The 17,375-nt window shown below is 40.9% G+C and overlaps 1 long non-coding RNA gene across 1 annotated transcript; it reads right to left on the reverse strand.

The window, feature by feature from the left end:
- Nucleotides 1–12,153: 12,153 nt before the first annotated feature.
- Nucleotides 12,154–14,765, reverse strand: LOC110308662. The gene is made up of 3 exons (XR_002379589.1): nt 14,672–14,765; nt 13,502–13,557; nt 12,154–12,596 (listed from the first exon to the last, which is right to left on the reverse strand). It is a non-coding gene; the product is annotated as an uncharacterized LOC110308662 (long non-coding RNA).
- Between the last annotated feature and the right edge of the window lie 2,610 nt (nt 14,766–17,375).

The following is a 17,375-nucleotide window of genomic DNA, read 5'->3' on the forward strand; positions in this document are numbered from 1 at the left end:
TGTCTTCTCTTAGAGAACTAATGAGCCCAGTTCTCCTATGATCTTAACCTGGTATCTCCAGAAGACCTGCTGGATATAAGCTCCCTACTCTTTTTTACGTGTTCCCTCCCTTATCCTTCACAACAATTCTTGTCAGGTAGGTTTTGTACTCTCGTGGTACACATAAGGAAACTGAGGCTTGGAGAGGAAGCTGACTTGCTTATCCATAGAAACATATCTGGAATGTTCTTTCTGTATTTAGAGGCATTTAAATGTGCTGGGATGGAGAGAAACTCTCACTTTTGACCATCTACACGGAAGACACACCACTAAAAGACACGGAAGACACACCACTAAAAATGTAGATCATTTTCAAGCCAATCTCAGAATCATTAGCAAAGGAGAAAGAGACCCATTGAGTCCAGAATGACAGCAAAGTAGTTCAGAGAGACAGAGTTTAACTGGTGCTAAGTGAAGACCAGCAAATGGAAGTCAAAGAAGACACAGCAAGAGAGGTAAGGGAGAGGCTGCGTTAGCTCTTTGCTGTGGTCCAGGCCAGCAGGGAGACATATTGACTGGAATTTAGGTTATTGTGGGTAGAGACTTAAGACTGAAAGTGGTCTCAGCACAGCTCTGAAAGCTAAGGATTTAAGAAGTCTTTTGAATTCCTTATCGGTTAACAATCGATGTATGGTAAAGGTCAATTCTCTGGATGCAAAACCCTGACCACCAAGGAGGGAGCCTGAAGGGATAGGACGAAGTAGAGATAAGTACAGGATTGAACCGGTTCTGTTGGAGGCAAAGCAGGAAATGAGTAGCCTGGTTGAAACTCTGCCTGTAAACTCTTGGTAAATCGAAGTAATTCTTGGTAGTCTTAGCATTTCTTCCATTCTTCATGGGACTGCTTCTGACTGCTGATGAGGGACCACACCATTTAAATGGACTGAAATCAAACTATTTCTCTATCCCCAAATAGTAGCTTTGAGACTGGGAATAATCTGTGTCTGTGGCCATGGACAGAAGGTGGGCCACCTCTTCAGAAAGAGTTTTTTCCCAATATGAGCATCACCCTCCCCTAGGAGAATGTGGGATTAATCCAAGGGTGTTGGAAGTTACATAGCAACTAATTCTTCAACGGTGTTTATGAAACGGAAGCCTAGCAACTCATGGAGGAGTCAGATCCACAGAATCTCAGTCCATGAGGCTTACAGTTACAGTTGTAACTGATTCAGAGGCGGTCACATGTTGCTCACCCAGAAAGTAACCCCGGGCTGCAAGTAACAGGAAAACAGCCATGCCCATTTTATTCATATTTTATAACCTACAGTAAACATTTACTTAGCAATTCCACCCTGCCTATCACCGCCTTAGACACTTATGCAGAATTTAGAGTCATACTGAATGTCAATATGATGTTAATTGTTGCAACCAAAAGAGGCCTGTATCTTTAGACTGATGAATTTTTACGATACACTGGAGGGGGGAATTGAGTCATAATATAATTCTCTATGAGGGTTTTGAAAGAGTGATCCTTAAGATCCTCTGCTTCTGTGTAACAAGCAATCCGATTTTTAAGCTAGGACAAAAGTGGATGTCTTTTGGTTTGGGGTTCTCTTTTCAGCAGGAAATCCCCTCTTCTAATAGCATTCTTTTTGTTTTGTTTCAATCCTTATCTAGGGGGAATGTCACATCCCCATGAGTCATCAGAATGGCTTCTCACAGGTAAGACCTAGAAGATTCCTGAATGCTTCCCCTGATACTGAGAAAAAACGAACTCAAGCCAATAGAGAAAGACATTAAAGGGGTCTGATGAGAAATCTAAACCCTGCTCCTCCTACCCTTTGCGGGGATGTTGCCTGAACCCTGAACAACGTTTCCTGGATGATAGAAACAGGCACAGAGTTTGGAATCTGCAGCTGCTGGACAACACCAATTGGGAAAAATAGTAGCACAAAGGCAATAGATAGCCATCTCTGAAGACGCTGACTCATGCAGATGAGTCATTTACAATCGGCATGGCGACGGGTCTCAGCGGGACCAACTCAGTGAACACTGTGCGCTGAGCGCTGACCATGTAAACAGTGCAAACTCCCTCTTGTGATTCTAGGAAAAGAATCTTAGAACCTTTAGAGGAAGAAATCAGAGAGGAGTGTGGCTGCTGTGTGGGTCACTCAAGCAAATCCAGGCAACATCCGGACCTTTCCATTCTCAGTTCTGATATCTGCTGGCACTGGAGCCCAGAGCTCAACATTTGGGTAAACATTCCACACTGGAGTGAACCACCTTGGTGACCTGAGTAAATTATGAATTCCCAAGACAGAATTACGGTGTCATCGAGTGTGACTGTATGTAGCTGGGCATACATTCATTTCCCCACTCGGATTAGCTATAGCATAAATAAAACAGAAGCACCAACCAGAGCCAAAGGTGCTCACTGGAAGGTTCTTTTCTGGTATTAAAATAATGAGTGTACTTTCCTTAAGAACCTTCTAGCAGCATGTACAAATAAAGCCACACACAGTGACAAACTGTGCTGCTTGGAGTTTAGCTGATGACATCCTTGTTATTGAAGCAGGAAATGACTCAGCCTGGGCTAGACCAGAGAAGATCATGTATTATATTCCGTTTTGTTGGCTCGTTTGAAAAAAAAAAAAAAAAAACCTATCACAAGGCAACCATGCTTGTTTTCAGGTTTTTAATTTATGCATTCTAGCAAATAAGAAAGAATTTCTTGATAAGCCATTATTAAAATGTTGCAAAACAGGTTTTTCACAAGTGTTAGGATCAAATGACTGTTATAAGTTACAGAAGATATGTTTAATATTTTTAAAGGGGATGGGTTAGGGTATTGGAGTCCAGATAGAAAACCTCTCAGCACTAAATACTAACATTTTTATAGTTAGCTGGAACCTGGTCTGTTTAGATAAACTGATTTTGAACATAATTTTATGTTTATTGGTTTTTTGACTGCATTATGTCTGTGTGAGAGTGTCAGAAGCCTGGAACTGGAGTTACAGATGGGTATGAGCTGCTATGTGAAGGGTCAATGCTCTTAACTGCTGAGCCATCTCTCCAGACCCTAGATAAACTTTAAAAAAATTTTTAAGTTAAAATATATCACTTCCGTCCTTCCTTTACATCTCCCAAACTCTTCTTTTCTAACTCATTCAGTCTCAAATTGATAACCTCATTTATTTTGGTTTTGTTGTTATATATGCACATGTATATACACAAATACATAAATATAACCTTATATATAATTTTGAACACATTACTAAATACTAGAGTTTTACTAAAATTCTGATTTTTTTTTATTATTACCTGGCATAATCTGAAGTTTACCTTTGTCTATTAAAACTTTGCAGGTATGATAATTGGCAATCAAAAGCAATTAATCCAACAGACAAAAAAGTTGAACATAGATTAAACACTATAAATTTTTACATAAATAACTGAAATATTTTACCCATTGAACACTAATAATAATAATATTCACTAAGATAACAGTTTTAGAACAATACTTTTACTTCTGAAATATTCTTAATTAGAAAATTATATCTTGCATTCAATAGTTAGCAAATAGTAACGAAGTCACCCCCTGCCCCCCCATCCTGAGAGCTCAGATGACTCAAATGGAAAGGGTTTCTGGTCTCTAACCTTAAATGTGTGACATCTTTTGCCAATCATTGGCTTTCTTGATCAGATAAATCTCCACCCAATACAATACACGTATTTTTTGCAAGGTGACTGTTACTGTTGGATGCTGTGTTAGAACATGAAACCACACACAACCACAGCATACGACCACTTTGGCCTCTGTGTACATGCAGAAGAAACAGGCCCCTCAGACAAGGTTGGTCAGACTCAAGTTCGACCTCAGGACACCCATGGCTACCTCCTGTTCTGCTCTTTGTAAATGCATCAGCCTGCTCAGAGCTTAGAAAGCTCTAGGCTTTAACAAAAAAAAAAAAAAGTCTTTTCCCTCCTTAAATCTCAGAATGAATAGTTTCCATATGTAATTGTTAGTTTTATATTTTTAAATAGTGAACTCTGAAACAGAATGTCTCATTATCAGTGAAGTGATTCAGGCGTCTGCTGTGTACAGCTCTTTCGGTAGAAACACAACACAGTCATTTTTCTTGGGTGGGGGGCGGGGGGAGAGGCAGCACTTATAAAGACATTTCTTTTTTTTTTCTTTCAGCTATGTCTATATTGCCAGTTAGCTGCTGTTCCCGTGCTCTGCATAGATCTAATTTAGAGATTAAAAATAAAAAATTACTCTAGGCATTATCCTGGATTGGCAGGTATGTACACACATGTGGTTTCAACCCTTCCTTTTAAATCTGAAGCCGATTATGTCTACAAATGCGTAAAAATTTGACTTTCCTAAAGTGTGGTTTGTGATGCCTACGAGTCTATTCAGGAAAACCGCACAGTGCCTGACATGTCTTCTCTGTTATTTTCCCTAAGACATGAAGAGTCCTTTGCAATTTTAGATTTTTGAGATGACAGCTTTTCAGAGTCTTCCCTGTGCTCTATCATGAAAGGTTTTACCTTAGCGATTTAAGAAAGTATCTATCTGACCCTCCATCTGGCAAGGGCTTCTCTCTACTCTTGAGACTGGCCTGTGCTATCTCACCAGAGACATAGATGGTATTGCAAGGCGCTCAGTTCACAGACCATCAATCACACCTCCAAGTTTTCATGCTGCCATGACAACTTGTTTGTTTTTTAAAAGTATCCTTTTGGGATGCAAGGCATCAGATGGTTCTAGGATTTAACTCCTAATGAGACCCTGTATTTGAATAGGATAACCTTTGTAAGCAGTTATAAATATCACGCCTACAAGAGGATTTTCTTTCAATTGCACGGTGTCTGAGCAATTTCAGCAAAAATATTTTTTCGTCCGTCAGTCTCTAAAAATAATCCCTGGAAGTATTAAGGCATAGCTTGTGTTTATGAATTGGTTAATCACACAATATAACACCTTTTTTTGGAACATAAATCAGAAGACTTTCCTTCAGTCCATAATTCACCTTTACTTAGATATAGATTCCAGCATCCCGTAGACTTCATGTCATGATAGCCACGAGTCCCTTCCATGTTCGTGTATCTTCATTTGTGTGTCTACAAGTATGTCTACCTTTGTGAATGTATCTGTGTGTGCATCCTTACCCCCAAATAAGGCTTTTCCTGGCTGAGAAAGAAATCTAAGCAAGCAAAGAAACCAGTGAGAGAAATGTGTATGTGAAACCAGGTGGAATAAGCAAGGTCCAGGTTCAAAAGTAGAGTCAAGAAACTGGGGCAAGCCATCTGGGGCCAGGAAGATACCAATGCTGAGAGGGCCACTTCAATATATTACTCTGGTTGTTAATTGTTTGAAAGACAAAAGATTACCTGGCATATCTGTAACAAAGAAGACAAAGAAGTGTAAAAGGAAAAAGAGAAGCCCAATACTCAGCCTTTAAATACTGCCCCTGCTTCCCGATTCCCATGTTCCCATACCTCCATGTGTCATCAAACTAGGGAAAAAATATCTAAAGGATCTTCCTGTGGGATAAGTCTGCATTTGCCACTCAACTTTTTTATCTTCTCCGCCCCCCAATCTGTCCTGTTCTCTGTCTCTCTGTCTGTTTCTGTCTCCCTGCCAATGTCTCTCTGCCCTTTGTCTTTTTGTATCTCTGTCTCTGTGGTGTGTGTGTGTGTGTGTGTGTGTGTGTGTGTGTGTGTGTGTGTGTGTGTGTGCAGGTGCAGAGGCCAGTAGAAGGAATTAGATGACTTCTACATATCTTCCCTCTACTTCCTTGATACAGTGTCTCTCACTGAACTTGAATGCTGCCATTTTTGTCTATGCTGGCTGGCCAGCAAGTGCCACAGATCCACTTGTCTCTGCCCTCCAAAGCTAAAGTCACAGGCACAAGCAACCATGCCTAACTTTTAAGATATGTGCTAGAGATTCAAAACTAAACTCCTCATGCTTGCAAAGAACTCTCTTTGCCACTGAGCTATCTCTGTCACCTGCCTTGGGTCTCTGCCATACAAGAGTTTTAGATTTAGTAGGATGTCTACTATTAGGTAAGTCACATTATTATCCTGCTTAGTCACTAAGCAATCCTAGCAGGTAAGTAAGTCTTTACCAGAAACTGAGAAATAGGAAAGACTGGGTCTGTATTGAGGCAGGTGGTTAAATAAGGATTAGCTTCCTAAACTATGTTTATCTCCTTTTGATGACACAAAGTGACATTAAATAATGACACCGGCTTGAAAATCTTGTGTTTAAGCTCCATATACATTAGACAGGAGAATGTTGAACCCAAGACCATATATACTAGCCTTTGAGTTCTTTAACAATAAATAGGAAATGGTAAAGTAACTAAGTCTGTTCATATGAAGTTTTCTCTGGGGAATGAGCCTAAATCTACCATCTCAGTCATGCCTAAGAATCCTGGGGAAAGGAAGAAGAGCAATAACTATCTATTGTATTATCGCCTAGAACGTTAACTTCACCTCTGATGTGGGAATGAACATATACCTTCACATTGACTGCATTTTCTTAAGATGTGGGGCAGAGAACTACAAAGGTGTTCTATTTGTGCTCTGTGACAATGAGAGAAGCGAGATCAGAACAGAGTCAAGTGCACATCCCAGCAGTGGTTGGTCCACTCATCTAACCTTCACAGAGCAAGTGAATCTTGGAGGATATTCTAGAAAGAATAAGACAGCCAATCTGGGAGGCTGAATCTTCCAGAAGAGTCTCTGTGTGGATTAGGATGTTCTCTGCCCTTTATTAGATAAACAAACTGCAGACAAGAGTGTGATTAAAATGTACAAGGGGTAAGAGGGCTTTAAAGTTCTTTGGACCCCACCCACCACAGGAGTCATTGGTGAAGGGACAGGGACTGGCCAAATCTCTTACTTGAGACCTAGGGAAACAACAATACATTAAAACAAACAAACAAAAAATGCTTTCAAACAAAATTTGCGAGAAATTTTATTTTTCTAAGTCTCATTTATGTCTTCATGACCTCCTTGAAGTTCCTAGTTGGAGTTGCTAACAATCAAAGTAACACACCATTTGTACATAAGTACCTGCTGAATATGAAATCCATAATAACTGTCTTTTAAAGTAAAGGGCAAAAGAGGAAGTGCCTTTTTTTTATCACTTGATTGTTACATCCTGCACACACTTCCTGCCAGATAATACTGTGCCTCGACTTTATCTGACATCTCAAAATTTGTTTTACACAAAAGTCACCTCATCTAAATCAACTTTTATATTGCTCCATCTAAGGTGGTCATTTTCAAGCTCTTCACCCATCAATTCCCATCCTGTGACTATGACATGTCCTCACCTAGGACATTATTGACTTGCACACATACCACTCCTCACATATATGTAGCTGGGTTTAAGCTTTGGTCTTTGTTATTTCCTGAAGATGCAAGTCAATATTTATTATATAATAAAAACATGCTTCCAGTTAAACACTCCCGAGAATTTTGTATAAGAGAAAAGGACCTACTTGCAGGTAGAAATGTGTTACCACATAGGTGATACAGACTTCTGAGTCATCTGACTTATGTTTCATGGAAATAAGAAAGTTGCTTCGAAGGCGGTAAGATCTTCAGAACTGAGCAAAGCTTAATATCTCTATAATTCAGATGAAAACATTTTTTGTTCCAAGAAAACCATCACGAAAATTGGACTCATATAAATGTTTGTCAAAAATCATCAATGTAATCCCATTGGGTTCAGGAAACATATTTCAAAAACCCCTAAAACTGTTAACCATAGTGAAAAGTTGTCTTTTTCATTCTTCCTAATTCTAATTATTTCTCTCATGCTCCATCTTTTATCTTCTGTTTTGTTATTTTTTCTTTAGGATTACTAGGCCTTTAAAATCCAGCACAATAAAATTGATGTCCAAGAAAAAAAAATTGTCTATCATTTGCACAATAAAACTAAAACTGTAAACACATAGGTAAATTCTGAGAGTTTTAAACTTACTTCTCAGTGAAATTCAATTTGTCATATTTAATCAGCAAGACCGGAATGGCAATTTTTGTGACACTTCTCTCTAAATTCCATTGTAATAAGAAAACACCTCTCCAGAAGGAATATGTAACAGAGACAAAATAAGGGCTCTCCAACAAACAGCAGCCTTCACCAAGTTCTAGGAAACAGAATGCACACTACAATGGGTCACACAAGATTAACAGGCAGGGAAGTCTATCACCTGGAAGCCTTTGAAAGTGCCCATCTTGGGGCCAGTGAAATGGTCTAGCTGCAAGTAACGGTGCTTGCAGCCAAGCCTAACAAGCTGCAAACTGTCCTTTGATCTCAAAGAAATGATGTGGCATATTTGCGTGCCCTTCCCCCACTAAATAGATGTGACTAAAATCTTTAAAAACATAAATTCTGTGTGGGCAAAAAGAAGTGCTCTGAATCATTGAACCATCTCTCCAGCCCTGACTTATATTTTTCTTTTCAATAATTTATTTTTTATTCACTTTACATTCTAATCACAGCTCCCTCCCTCCTCTCTTCCCAATTCCACCCTTATAAATACTCACGACATTGCCCCCTCCCCTTTTCATCAGAGAAGGGCAAGACTTCCTTAGGTACCAACCCAATCTGGAACATCTAGTCTCATAAGACTAAGCAAATCCTCTCCCACAGGGGCCTAACCCTTATTTTTTTCAAAGCATATTGAACATTTGTACCTGCTTAATACATGAAGACTATTTGGTTTACTTCCTTTTATAAAATTTAGTTTTCTTAGAAAATTCCCAGTGATTGCTAACTTTTTACAAGGCATTATTGGCACTTCAGTTTTCATTATCATTTAGTTGTGAGCCTTTAATGGCTGAGCCATCTCTCCATCCCTTCACTATCATTGACAACTTATTAAAATGAGATTAAAAGTAATTACCAACAACCACAACTATAACTTAGTAATGTATAAGGATATGACTTCATCTTCCTTGAAAATGGCAATCTTCCATTCTTTTACTCAGTGGATATTTTCTCATGTTCTTACTCTTTATTTATTTTTTTTTTTGAACAACTTAAGAGTTTATGATGACATCTTCTTGTATTTATTATGTATGACCATCATTCTTACCTTCTGCCTCCAAGTTCTTGCTGTAAACAACCTTAGAATTCTGCTACTGAGAACTGTTTAATGGAAATTTATCCATACATTTTATATTAAGTATAACAGGCCCAAAACTAACCTCCTTCAAAACATTCATGTCTCTAGCTCTTGAGCATGAGTACAGAACAGGTCTTAGGAATGGAATCCAGTGACAGGCTGGGAGAGGAGAGAGAAGAGAAAGGAGGAGGAGAAAGGACAAAAGGGGAGGGGAGATGAGGAATGAGAAGGGAGGGGAGGAGAAGAAGGTGGGGAAGTAAGAGTAGGGGAGGGAAACAAAAGGAAGGGAGGGGTAGGAGGAAGGAGGGGGAGGGGAGAGAAGGGGAGGGGAGGGAATCAAAGGGAAGGGAGGGGGAGGGATAGGAGGAAAGACTGGTAGAGAGGAAAGAGGGGGGAGGGGAGGTAAGGGGAAGGGAGAACAAAGGGAAGGGAAGGGGAAAGAGAGGAAAGGAAAAGAAAGGAGAGTAGGGGAGGGGAGGGGAGGGGAGGAGAGGAGAGAAGAGAAGAGAAGAGAAGAGAAGAGAAGAGAAGAGAAGAGAAGAGAAGAGAAGAGAAGAGAAGAGAAGAGAAGAGAAGAGAAGGGAAGAGAAGAGAGAAATCAAGCAAACATACTTACTTCAGTTCCCAGGGGAGCTGACTTCATCTGCAGCAAACTGTTTTCTTATCCTAACATACTCAAGAGGATCCTGAGACTTATGGATAGTAGATGCCTTCATCAAACTCACTGTCAATCTGTTTCAGAATAGAGAGCCAGAGCTGAGGAAGCAAGCCAATGGCAGCATGGCCTCCTTTGTTTCTCATTCTATATTTCCCCCATCATTTCAGATGCAACATTTTTAAATACATTAAGTAGTTTAAGGTTGAGTGAATGCCCATGCCTACTGGCAAGATTTGTCAGTTACTCTTGACCCTCACAACCCATCTATCAGTTTCCAGTCTTTCTCTAGCCATCTTGGATCCTTGTCCCATTCTGTGCTTTTTCTCTCTCAATATATCCAAGTTTTTCTCATGTTTATTTCCCTTTGGTGTTTTAAGACAGGGTATTTACCTGTGGCTATGCCTGTATCAGACTTTGTCCAAGCATGCTACAATGTGATGCAACCCCTTTGGAGCTGCTCTTTATCAGCACTGCACCCAGCAAGCTTTCTGAATTCTTCAAATTTTCCTGTATATATGTGGGGAAGGCATGTCCGTGTTCACATATATGTGAAGCTCATAAGTCAACTTTTAGTGCCTTTCTTAAGTATACTGAACCTTAGTATGTGAGACAGGATTTCTCACTCAATCTGGAGCTTACCTGTTGTTAGCCTAGCTGGCCAGCAAGCCCAGTGAGCTCTCTGTTTCATGCCATCCCTAACAGTAGGATTATAGAGACTTGTCACAGGAATTAGTCTTTCTAGATGCATGCGTGCTTGGGATCTAAGCTTGGGTCCTTATGTTTGTGCAGCAAGCCCTTTTTCCAGCCCCTTTTTCTGATTTGCAAAGCATGTTCCCTTAAACACAGCAGATGACACATCATCAACCAGAATTCAGTCTATGCTCATGGTTCTGTGTGTGTGTGCACATTTGCTGAAAGTTGAATGCATAGGCTTTTGTGCGCCAGTCAACTGATGGGGATGCATGCAGCTAACTGTCTGTGCAAACATATCTCCATCCAGACACTGAATGTGCTCAACCCTTGGAGAGCTCCCTTAGGCCCCTTCCAAGTCAGCTGGCCGCCTGCCCAACCATAAGGAGCAGGCCTGGCAGTTCAGTTCACCAAACATGAGTTGTGTCTCTTGTAAACTTGGGCTTTGAGTTTTGTCGGAAATAATCATATATGCAAATCTTCTTTTTCCGATGTTTCTGAAATACTCTCAGAATCATCCCGTAACATGGCTGCCTGTGTTTTCTGGAATAGTCAGCATCATATCCTATAGCATCGTGTGAACTTGTCATGGACTCACCATGACTCTCTGCCTTTTCTTTCTCTCTTCTTTTATTATGAGTAGGTTTCTATGATCAATATTATTCTCCTTGGAGACATATTCATTCAGTTCTCTGGTTAAATTCTTGAAAGATGGAAATGCTGATTGAGAAACTAAGTACGTGTTCCATTTGATCTAAAATGGCCAGACCTTCTCCAAAGAGATAGCAGCCGATGTATCCTCATTAACACCACTAGAAAGTATTGGCCACTCACGCAATTCTTATACCAACTCTGGTGGCGGTAATAGTCTTCCTTTAGCCAATTCCATTGATTTTGCAGCATACTTCCCTGGTTCGGAAGGCTAAGACACACACACACACACGTAAGTAAAGTATATTTTCAAATATTTTGATTACTTTCTATATGTAATTTGATTTTTACTATTATATGTCATGTGCATGTCCTGGACACTTGTTCAATTTTAAATGCACATTTTATGAATATTTTCCTCTCAATACTGTTGTCTATTTACTTACTATTGCCTTCTGATAAATTTTCAATTTTTGATGAAGGATAAATTTATTAAAATTAATAATCTTTGTGCTATTGCTTTCTGTTTCCACCCACAGAGGTATTGCTTATTCTCCAAATCATGGTGATTATTTCTGTTTGGCACCACTTTGGGAAGATTATGGTCTGATCATTTTCAATCATTCTGTAATGATCTTCAATATGTCTATGGTATGAGACAGGGTACATCTCTTCTTCTCCCTTTTCCTGCCTCTTTCATGCTGTCTGTTGTTTTTGNTTTTTTTTTTTTTTTCCGAGACAGGGTTTCTCTGTATAGCCCTGGCTGTCCTGGAACTCACTTTGTAGACCAGGCTGGCCTCGAACTCAGAAATCCGCCTGCCTCTGCCTCCCAAGTGCTGGAATTAAAGGCGTGCGCCACCACGCCCAGCTCTGTCTGTTGTTTTTGTAACCTGGTATGTGTTCTTAGGAGTTTAACCATCATCCCTTGAGGACTTTTCTCCCCCGTCAGATTGTTGGAGCTTTACTCTTAACTGAAGAAAGTATAAAAGGAAAGTAATTCCCACCCAGATAACCAGACAATGTAGGGTAGTCTACAAACTTTTATTTCACTTTCTTAAACACGTCAGTCAGAAAGCTTGGATCTGGAAGAGGCTAAGGCACCTGAAAGTGGCTTTGACAAAGAGGGAAGAAATAGACACCACAGGCAGAAGCAGTGAGCAGTACTATAACTCCTTAATAACTATAGTTGGGCTACTGTGGATAAATGGGATTCTATTCTCACTTTCCAGCTCTTTTCCACATGTCTCCACCAGGCACTCCAGAGGAGGAACGGGGTAGACAAGGTGGTAGATGTGAGATGGCAAGGTCTTCCACTACATTTCCAGAATCTTCTTTCAAAGGAAGTGCTTCTTCAGTGCTGGTGGAAGGGAGGATTCCCGTTACATCCAAGTTCTGTAAACCAGAAAGCAGTTTTCTTGCCGGGCCAGAGAAGAAAGTCACTTCCATAAATCCGTCTACAAGAAAACCTAGTATTCAAGGTGGGAGAGGTAGGAAAGTTAGTTCAAGAAGCTCCAGCCCCAAAGCCCACATGTACAGAGATGACTGAAAGGCAGCTCTAAAGGCGTACCCTCCTGCCCCTAGGACCCTGCTCTCTTTTCTGCTTTCCACCTTGCCCCCAGCCACAAGAGCTATGCGGGAATTGGGAAATGTGAGCTAGATATACACTGGAAAGTAAACATAGATAAGCCCAGGCACCCAGGACCCCTAGTAGCATAGGCAACCAGAGTCAAGAGTCCCTTGTAGAATTAGTCATTTAATGTCTCATCTTGTTGGTTTTACAAAGAAGACTACTAAAACACACACACACACACACACACACACGCACATATGTATACATACACATACATACCTACACATATATGTATACCCACACATATACATAAGTATATGCATATATATGTATACTTACACATACATGCAAACAGATATACATACATATAATCACAATAGACACAAATAGACCTATACATACACATATGCATATATACGTAAACACACACACTAGACATAAATACACACACACACACACAAATACACTCCTCTGCCAACACAACTATTGCAATCACTGGGCATAGCACATTCATCTGATGAGAAATTAAGTTAAACATGTACCAAAACCACTAGCAAGGCTCACAAACAAACCCACACACACACAAGTAAATTCTTTATTAGCTTTCCTAACTCATTAGCTAGTGGTCACAAAGTAAGGCACACAAACCAACAAATCCTTCATTAGCTGTCTAAGAGCGAGCATTGATTTTGAAGAGTGGAGGTTTAAATTTCAACAAATAAGACAATTGTGAAACTTTACCTGACACAGCATATAGTAATTGAACCTTTGTTTTTAATTTTTCAATGGGAAATTCATTACCTTCTGAGAGGCGAATACAATGAGAAAAGGCAACTCATGCTTTTGAGTAGAATTATCTGCAAATGAGATAGTAGATGAAGAGGATCATTTTAGCTCAGAGCACCATGCAACGTCTCACAAATGCTTTGTAAAAAAAAAAATATTTTAGTGAACAGCTCAAGAAAACAATCAAATGAAATATTAATTAATCCTCTATGGTAGAGGTGATATATTGTTAATGATGCCCCGGACAAACAAAACTGGCTTCTTGACCAATCGAGAGAATATTCGCTTCCAATATAGTTAGGAGGGAGTGTCGCAATTACCTTTGACCTTTTGAATTTTCTAGAAGAACAAGAAAGTCAGAACCCATATTCCCATCTATGATCTCTAAGCTGAAAGCCCCATCTAATTACAATCATCTACTTGTAAGCCATTGTTTTCGCTGCCACGACATGCAGCAAAGGGAACTTCACAGGGAGAAACAGAGCTGCCCAGCCTGGAAGCCTGAGAAGAGACAGAACAAAAGTGGAGACCAGCTTGGAGGTGGCTGGTGGCTGAGAATATAGCCCCGGAGTGCCAGGGAGGGCGACCTCGCCTGCGTTCAGGGATATGTCACCACACAGACCACAGGTTGGCTTGTGTGGTGACAAGATGGTGGCTGGTGAAGGAGGATGGACCCACAAGGAGTGAACTGCTTCCTAGGAGGGCGGAGGAGTGAGAAGGGTCTGGGCGTGCCAGCATTGTGACAGGAGAATGAGCTCACACTGAAGTTAACGCACAGCCCCAGGCCCAGATTCTCATTCTATTTGCTGTGTGCTCTGCCGAGTTGACTTCATTTTACTGCCTCCCACCACCCCCCCCCCGCCCCTCAGAGAACAGTTGAGAATGGAGATCTGTTTAACGAGTGAATATTGCCTTCGGTTTACTACTTGTACAGACGGCGGTGGGGGGGGGGGGTTGGATAGGTTATTATCATTTTTCACGTTGCAGACTCTTCTCCACAAACCTCCACCGAGTACTCCTGAGATGGGCACGCTTGAAAGTGGGCTGCAAGGGGCCTCCACTCACATTCCCAGAATTTCCTCCCAAAAGAAGCGAAGCTCTTCAAAGGCAGCAGTGTCCCCCTTAAATCTGAGTTCTATGACCAGGAATTAGTTTTCATGCCTGATCAGAAGAGAAGAAACTCACTTCCAGTGTCCAGCATTGCATTTAGTTCTTACCGAAAAAGCTCACCTATCTAGGGGAAGGGGCAGGAAGGCTTAGAAGACTCCAGTCCCAGAGCCCACCTGCCGGGTGCTGACGTAATATCAGATCTGAGATATACCCTCCAGCCCTTAGCAGTCTGTCTCTGCTTCCCACCCTGCCTCAGGCCACAGTAGGTAAGCAGGAATTGGGAAATGGAGCACAAAACCAGATACCCAGGGTCACCACTAAACAAAGGCAGCCACAGTCAAGAATCCCTTATACATTGGTTTGGGGATTGAACTTTGGGCCTTGTGATTCCTGGGTAAGCACTCATCAGTGGCTCTATTCTTACCTACTCTCCCCTCTCCCCCTCCCCCTCCCCTTTCCCCTCCCCACCCCCTCTGCTCTCTCCTTTTTCATTGTTTAAGACTTTTGCAACAGTCTCATCATATTAGCTAGACTGATCTCCAATCCCCTCAGTAGTCCAGACAAACCTTGCACTTACAGTACCCCCTACCCCCACCCCCCACCCCTGCTTGCTCTCTCAAACTGATAATCCCAGCACTTGGGAGGCAGAGGCAGGCAGATTTCTGAGTTTGAGGTCAGCCTGGTCTACAGAGTGAGTTCCAGGACAGCCAGAGCTACACAGAGAAACCCTGTCTTTAAATAAAACCCCAAAAAACAAACAAACAAACAAACCCCCAAAATCCAAAAAACAAAAACCAAACCACTGCAGAGATTCTAGGGGGCATTTCCATCAGGCCAAGTTAAACCTTTCCTCTTCTTTAGGCACACTGACTGAGGTCAAACCTATAGAACAGACAAGGAGTTTAAAGGTCATAGTTTTCTTCCATTCCATACTTCCCCCTCTCAAAGTCTCTGTGATTGTGACTTATATTTAAATCAAACAGTGTCTGCATTTCTATATTACTCAGATCATATGGATAATCTTTCTTACATACAAAGCCAAGACAATTTTCCCCTCAGTTGTCAAATGCTCAGGAGTGCAAATGCCTTTCTTTCAAAACATCTTTGGAGCCCTGCCCCTTACCCCGTCTATGACATGGACTTTTGCTTGCTTTGTAAATTTCTGTGTACCTGGCTCGTCACAGGATATGAATAATCCATGCTGAATGCCTAACGGGTGCATCAGGAAGTCATAGAGTTTATTCTACTTAGGATTCAGTATGAATGTACTCTACTCTTACACTAATTAATTTTTTTTTCTGAAAATCACAGTTTTGATTGTATCTCTATTATGTCCAATTAAATTCACTCTTGTAAAAATAAACTATACAAATCTGTTTAACTGGCAGTGCTTTTAAGAGACTGGGAAATTTCTTCTTCTTCTTCTTCTTCTTCTTCTTCTTCTTCTTCTTCTTCTTCTTCTTCTTCTACTACTACTACTACTACTACATTCTATGGGAATGTAAGGGAATGTATTAAAATGATGACTAATTCTCTATCCAACAAGGAAAGTTTCAATATCTTCATTATGACACTCCTAAGAAATCACAGCCTCCTCCAGGTTTGTTAAGGCCCTAACTTAGTCAAAGCCTTCTACCTTCACCTGAATCCTTTACCATGTGTTCTGTGGCGCTGGCTTTCAGTCACAGGTTTGATCTCATTCTTGCTTTCTTGGTTAATTCCAAAGTCACATGCTTGCTGCTAATTATTAAGCTCTTGCCCATATAAGGGCCACCCTGGGAAGTTGGTTCAACCTACGCATGTGTATCTATCCTAAAGCCATTTCCATTCCCTTCAGAGGATCAGAATCCCAGCACATAAACCAGTAAGGGACAGGCCTGCCTCTTTGTCACTAGGGTAAATGGGATGAAGGCCCATGGTCACCTCCATCTCTTCCATACAGTAGGCACGTAAGATAACTTTTCCCATCTTTGCCCCCATACATATGCCTGCCTACGAACCTGACAAGCCTATAGTTCTGGTACATGCATCTCTTCTAGACTTCGTAAATTAAACAGCAAAACTCCCCTCAACTTATTTTACATATTTGACAACTTTTAAAAGGATACTATTCATTAAAAAATTATATTCGAAGTTGTTATAATTGGATTTTTATTCAAAAATTTTAGTTGCTCTTTTTTTTTTTCTTTTTAGATGAGTATCATGGTGTGCTTTGGTAAATAATTTGTATGAAAAAAAATTGTCATCTTCAACCTAATTTAAATTGTTTACACATCCATAGGAAAGCCTGTTAACCTTGGTGAGACATCTCCGAGACTGCCTTCTACGAGATAAACAGATTTATACTCTATTAGCAGCAAAATCTGCATCTTCTCTGAATTAAAACTGTGCATCAAGAAAAAGGGGGGTTTTTAGCTGTGAATGTCCAGGTTTCCAAGTACTGGGTGGCCATGGCGCCAGGTCACGGATGCGATCTTAAAAGCTACATTTCCAACTTTTGAGTAGGTAAAATTCATTCCTGAGAACTGAGTGTATCTGACACACTGGTCAGGTAGGGTGCTTTTGAGATGCTCCCCTCTCTCCCTGCGTAGGAAGTTGGGGTATTTTGGTCTCAGGCGCCTGTCATCCTCCATCCTAGGGATCGAGACAGAAACTACCACACAGTGACTCTGGAGTATCAAGTACCCCTGCTGTTCGGTCTTATTGTCCCATCGCCACAGGGAAACCTGCGGGCACGTTTGCGCCCACCCCGGGGCACCTCTGCATCTCTGAGTATGGA

This window comes from Mus caroli, chromosome 13, assembly GCF_900094665.2.
Source record: "Mus caroli chromosome 13, CAROLI_EIJ_v1.1, whole genome shotgun sequence".
Taxonomy (NCBI): domain Eukaryota; kingdom Metazoa; phylum Chordata; class Mammalia; order Rodentia; family Muridae; genus Mus; species Mus caroli.